This window comes from Eucyclogobius newberryi, unplaced genomic scaffold (genome assembly GCF_026437365.1).
Source record: "Eucyclogobius newberryi isolate DKJ021-1_F unplaced genomic scaffold, fEucNew1.0.hap1 SCAF_6, whole genome shotgun sequence".
NCBI classification, from domain to species: Eukaryota; Metazoa; Chordata; class Actinopteri; order Gobiiformes; family Gobiidae; genus Eucyclogobius; species Eucyclogobius newberryi.
The window spans coordinates 21,486,174-21,492,929 of record NW_027316278.1 but is presented as its reverse complement, the minus strand read 5'-3'; the positions used below and the strand labels follow the sequence as shown (position 1 = coordinate 21,492,929).

Below are 6,756 nucleotides of genomic sequence, written 5' to 3'. Positions count from 1 at the left end.
CTATAGTAAACAGTTTAAAAAGCATTTTCCTTAAATAAAATAGAAATCTTTAAAATCCATCCATTGCCCACAGTAATTGACAAAAACAAATTTGGGTCGACTGACATTACAGCTGCCAGCGCAGATGATGGTGCAGTTCTACACGGCCATCATTGAGTCCATCCTCACCTCCTCCATCACCGTGTGGTACGCTGGAGCCACAGCCAGGGACAAACAGAGACTACAGCGCATTGTGCCTCTGCTCAGAAGGTGATCGGCTGCAGACTTCCATCTCTGCAGGACCTGTACGTCTCCAGGGCTCTGGGACGAGCAGGTCGGATCACAGCCGACCCTTCTCATCCTGGACTATTTGAGCCACTCCCCTCAGGCAGGAGGCCACTCCCCTCAGGCAGGAGGCCACTCCCCTCAGGCAGGAGGCTACGGTCCATCCAGACCAGAACCTCCCACCACAAGAGTCCGTTGGACTTTTGAACACTTAAAAGTTGCCAACAATTCTTCTTTTTTTTTGCCCCCAGGCTTTATTAAACAGGATAGATGGATGAAAACTGGGGGATGAGAGAATTGTTGGAGTCGGGATTCAAACTCATGACACTGCAGCCGGCTGCAAATGCCGCATGCTGCAACCGGCATATGTGCGCTGTGCTTAAACCACTCTGCAGTACCCATTATTCAAACCAGTAAACATTCATTGCATGGCTCATTTTTTTGCACTATTCTGACCAACTCTAAATGATGTATATAGTTTCAGAGCAGGTCTGTTTTTTATTTGTATTTCTACTATGATCATTCATTGTTGTATGTTGTATTTAATTAATACTTAATGCCGAAGCAAGTTCCTATTTTACAATGGCAATAAAGCCTCCTTGGGGGAGGTTTTCCGGTCATGTTTTCCAGGAAGAGGCCCAGGGGAAGACCCAGGACACGCTGGAGGGACTATGTCTCTCGCTGGCCTGGGAACTCAAAGGTCTTTTAAGCTACTTGTGCTATTTATACATAAACACACAAACCATCCTATACTTAACTTAAACAAAACTTTAGACAAATCTATTATTAGTATTTTTTTACATTTTTTTGTGTGCTGTCAAGTTTTCACCCTTTGTCACAGGCCTCAAGCTAAATGGGTTCTTACCTGGATAAAGAAAGGTCAATGAAAAAAAAAATAAATAAATAAATAAATAAATATATACATATATATATATATATATATATATATATATATATATATATATATATATATATATATATATATATAAATAAATACAACATTTATACTACATTTTTCAGATATTTAAGTTTATAATTATCCAAGACTTACTATGATTATTTACCTGCAGGTCGGGTTGTTGGGTGCAAAGGAATTTAATTTCATTGTGGGCTGTCAAATGCTGATGCATGTCTGCACCGTACATGTATCTTAGCATTTAGTGTCGAAATTCAGTTCATTTGGCTCGTTTCTCCTTAAATTTGAGTTGGATTGTAATAAAACGCACCACATTTTGTTGCTTAACATATAGAGAACATGTCTGTGTCATCACTGTTCCCACTGTCCATGATCTCTCTGTGTGAAATAATTTACCTGTGTCTTCCTTCCTCCACAACTGCTCCTGCACGCTGCACTTTGTGAGCAAGTGAGTGGGAGAGAGGATGCAATGGAAAGACAAGTGTGTTTACATGATTAGATTGTTTAAATGTCTCAATGCTCAGTTGCAGATCCTACATGTTGTCACTAATTAAATGGGTTCAGGTGCTTCTTCAGACTGACTCAAAACTGCAGTCTAAATTAAGCAATGCAACCTTTTTAATAGACCTAGGCAGGGTGGGTTGAAAAATAGATTCCATGGTGCAGGGTGGGTCAGAGAATGCAGGAATTACAGGAGCCGTGGTTTGGAAAAAACCCTGACGTTTATCTGCCATTGCCAAGTTGTCACGTGCTCTCCTGCTTCTTATCTTTTTTCGGGTTTTGACTCTTGAACATAAATTATATGTTAAACAGAAGACTAAAATAATATAAGAATGTACACGCCACATAGGGCTGGGTATTACCAAGACCCTCGCGATACGATACGTATCCCAATACTTGTATATTCCGATACAATTCCCTCATTACGATACGTATCCCAATACATTTTTTAAAAAGGGGTCTTAAAAATGTACCAAATGGGTAATGTTTTTACTCTGAATAAGAACATTTATGAAATGTCATGTTTATCTACAAAGCACTTATTTATAAATCCATTAGGCTCTAATAACTTCATACATCCAACCAACTGATCCAGATAGAAATATAAGGAACACATTCTAGTAAAGTATTGCATGTTTCTGCATGGTCTGAACATGCTGCAGCAGCATCTTCTGCACAGATCAGCTTCTGATCAGGTCCACAGCTCCTTCTCACCTCAGCCAAGAGGAGCGCAGCACTACAGCAGATCAAAAGTACTATTCCACCTCGTTTGAAGCCTACGGGCCACGAACAAATATATATATATATATATATATATATATATATATATATATATATATATATATATATATATATATATATATATATATATATATATATATATATATATATATATATATATATATATAACTGTCATTAAAACATATTTTAAGGACATTGGAATGTGATTGCATATCAGTATCGCACTGGTATGACAATTCTTAACAATAAAAGGTTGGTATTGGATTGGTATTGGATCAAGAGCTACATGCTCTACAGAGCTACATCCAATCCTATAAGTAACCCAATTAGAAAAACTGAGAAAACTGTGGCTTGAAATTAGAAATATCAAACATGCGTACCTTAACAAACATGATGTGAGCATAAACTCTCTTTTGGCCCTGCAGACTTGGTCCCCTGTTTGATCTGACAGACCTCCACAAGTGTTGCATATGTTCAGGAACCTGATACCCGCAAGCCATCGTTCCTCTGTGTCTGACTGCACTCAAACCCGTCCTCCTGTTCTGCAATCCTTCTCACCACCAGCTGGGCAGATAAACAACATCGCACTTATCTCAACTAGAACTGTCCCCAACGGAGGCCCGGGGTAAGAGCTCTTCTAATTATACAAAACACTGCCTCCACTCTCCTGTCTTGTTGCCTTGGCTTCTCTCTTGTGCTAGAAAATCTGCCTCCTTAGCTATGCACCACCTCTTCTATTGAATTTTAACTAGTTTGTAAAAAGTTTTTATTCATGGACTTTTCTGTTCGGGTGTGATAAATCACCAATACTTTGAAAATATTGTCAGAATCAGATCAGAATCAGAAAAGGTTTATTGCCATCGCTATTGAACAGAATTCACATTCACAATTTGCTAGAGGATAAAAATAAATAAAGGCTTACTATGTACACAAAATGTACAGAATTTGTGATACCTTATTTGGTCAAAATGTATATTATATATAACCAATATCGCAGACTGATTTAGATTTAGCACTATAAATATAATTGTGTATATTGTATAAATATGTCTAAATGTGTGCAAATACTGATGTTGGGATTATTGCACATATCAATTATGTAGTTTTTGATACTGAGACATGTACCGTGTCTTTCATTAAATCGTGTATATACACTGCCTGTCCCAAACAAAAAGAAAAAGAGGGGCTTCTGCTTCTCCTTAGATGTTTTCTCTGCTTGATGCCAATGATTTGACCCTTTTCAATCATCATAGTCTCTCCACGTGGTTGTTTCAGAAATGAGAAGCCACTCGCTTGCATCAGTTGGGTTTAAATACTGTGCCGCAGCTGAAAGATCATCATTCATGCAGCAGTTATCCAGTTGGCTACTGTATTAGCTTAGATGAATCCAAGTGGTCACTTTTTTTTATACAGGCAATGTATACAATATTATACAGTGGGGCTGGGTACCTTACATTCCCACCTGACCTTTTCCTCACATTTTCTTTTCTTTCCCCTCTCAACTTTCCTTGTGTCCTCTTGGATTTAGTACAACGTGTCTTTCTTGCCCCATGACTCTTTAGAATTCCAATTTTATCAACATTTCAATGATTCAGTCAGTCAGTAAGGAGCCACCTTTGTGTGTGTGACGCAGCTGCAGTGTTGTGAGTACGAATCCCGACTCTTTACTTCATGTCCTCCCTTCTCCCTCATCCCCCATTTCACGCTTAACTTTCCTATAAAGCCTTTGGGCCAAAACATTCTTTTTTCTTTTTTTATCATAACACTGTATAATCACATACAAAAACACTTAACATTGCCAAATATAAAAAAGAGCTGTGTTGTCTTCGTGTCAATGCCGGCAAATGTTGCATGGCTGGTTTTCCGCCAGAGACAACAGGGGAAGACTACGGACCCTGTAAAAGACCCAAAAGCACATATTTAACCCTCACAAGACATTTAATATGGTCAAAATTATCCTTTGTTTTGCTTTAACGTTTACCTAATGAAAAATAGATTAAGGGTCAGTACATTTTGTGCAGTTCCGAGTTTTTCCTCCCTCCTTATCAAGTTTTCTTTGAATTGAAAATGTAACGGGAAATAATAATAATTAATTAATTAATTAATTAAAGGAATAGTAGGGTTTAAAGCCCATTTTATGGAACTGATTATTTTTTGTCTCTCTAAAGCTTTAAAAAACAATATTTGAGAAACATTTCACATAGGGCGAGAGTTTTTGAATTAAATATAAATAAAAATAAAATTTTATTTTCACGTTATCATATCACATTTCTACCATCCAGAAGTCAGAGTTGAATCTAAAAATACAATTTTATTTGAAAGAAATGTCTTGGATTCTTGGAATATAAGCCCTACTACCACCTCTCTACATTATCTACATAATTATAGGTATCAATGCAAGAAATTAAAAATAACCCTTATTATACTGAGCGGTGTAAAAAATGCCTTCAGAAAAAATGGTTCCAGCAAAATGTCACTGATGTAAGATTATAGATGCACCACTGGTGTGCAGCCTGTTCACAATGTTTTTGATTAAATGTTGGCCAACTGCACAATAAACTACAAAAAGTTATTGCCTCAACCCTAAGTCTGGTGAATGAATGAACTTCACCTTTAATGTACTATGATGGCCTGTATTCATGTTTAACACCCTTACATCCATTATAATTTGTTTTTAAAGTAAACATTCCTTCCATAGGTTTCAGAGACGTGCTCATTATTTATAGAACGGGGCTGGATGTTTGCGTATAACAAAGGGTGTGTGATGTTGAAAAAAAGGAATATTTATTATTATATCTTATTTTACCAGGAATGTGCTCAAATCTGCCCGTGAATGTCTCCCTATTTTCAGATTGGAAGAGAAATTATCTCAGTAAACACGATTTATAGTGGTGGAAGGTGTGCTTGTTGAAGACAAGCAAAGGTGATGCAGATGTGACCACGGGTGGCAGTTTGAGGGTGTGGCACGGCACAAAGCGGACGAGCTGACCGTGAACCATGTGGGGTCCTTTTTGGTCCGCAAGGGTTCAAAGAACAGAGGTGTGTATTAATTGTCAGTGAAGCACAGACACATAAAGCACTATCGTATCTTCAGACTGGACAACAGCTGGTACTACATCTTCCCTCGACTAACTTTCCAGTGCCTCGAAGATATGATCAACGACTACTCTGGTTCTGTAGATGGTCTGTGCTGCATATTAACGGCCCCATGTCTCTCCAGCATGACCATAGCCCAGACAGACACATCCGCTATAGCCAATGTTCCCTCTAATTCTTTATGTGTCTGAGCAAACACACAAACTCCCTTGAGGCCCCTTGGACCACTGTGAGTCTCAGATATGCACACTGTGGTCACGCCAGCATCACATCCATCCAAGTTACATGCTTCGTTAAAATAATTAAATTACAGCAGTAATTTAAGTTAGACTACTTTTAATGAAGTGCTTCAATCCACTTACAATGAAAAACACTAAAATCCTGTTAATTACCTTTGTAGCAGGGCCAGACTGGGTGAAAAAAGTAGCCCGAGAGTTGAAGTAATTTTTTCTCCTGGGCTGGCTGCAGAGCCGCGGCGCGGTCAAATGGCCCAGCAGTTTCAGGAACATATGCAGACTCCACCTGTGATGTTGGTCTGGTCCAGGAATCGAACCCATGATCACCTTCTTGGGTGGCAAGAGGACTAGCCGCCTTTGCCACCAAGCACCCCAGTGCACGCCGAGGGGGCCCGGCGGAGCTTCTTGCCTCCAACAGCTCGGCCCACACCGGCCCATTTACCTATCAGCCCACCGGGAAAATCCCTATGCCAGTCCACCCTTGCCTGTTACTCACTGAATAACATTGTACACATTTTTAGGTTTTTAATTTGATTTTCAATTGAGGTGGACTTTGTGTGCAGTGCAGATTTTCTGTGCACAGAGACCTTCGGAGCAGTGCACAATTACGCACATGCACAATTTAGACGGAACAGCGCTCATAGACCCTTCAGTCGTCATGACCTACAAATTTTACTGGAAAAAAGTGGACAGGAATAAACTTGAAAACCCTGTGAACTGCAACAAAAATTTGGTGCGCTCTGGAGTGAGGAACAGCATCGCTGCGCACCATTTCTTCTCCCAGGAGCCCACAACATGAGAGGAACAGGAAGAAAAAGTATAAATGATGAATGTATTTTTTAATTTAAATGACTGTACCATATAGTAACAAACATATCATAATAATATGTAATCTAATAATAATTGTATGTATTCTATCAGCCTGCTCTCAGTCAATGCTTGCACAACAATTTGTTTGCATTGCAACATCGCTTTAAACATAGCAAAAAAAAATCTATACCT

General features: G+C 39.0%; 1 pseudogene; it reads left to right on the top strand.

The window, feature by feature from the left end:
* Nucleotides 1-534: 534 nt before the first annotated feature.
* Nucleotides 535-6,553, top strand: LOC140346723 (src-like-adapter; annotated as a pseudogene).
* Nucleotides 6,554-6,756: the final 203 nt, after the last annotated feature.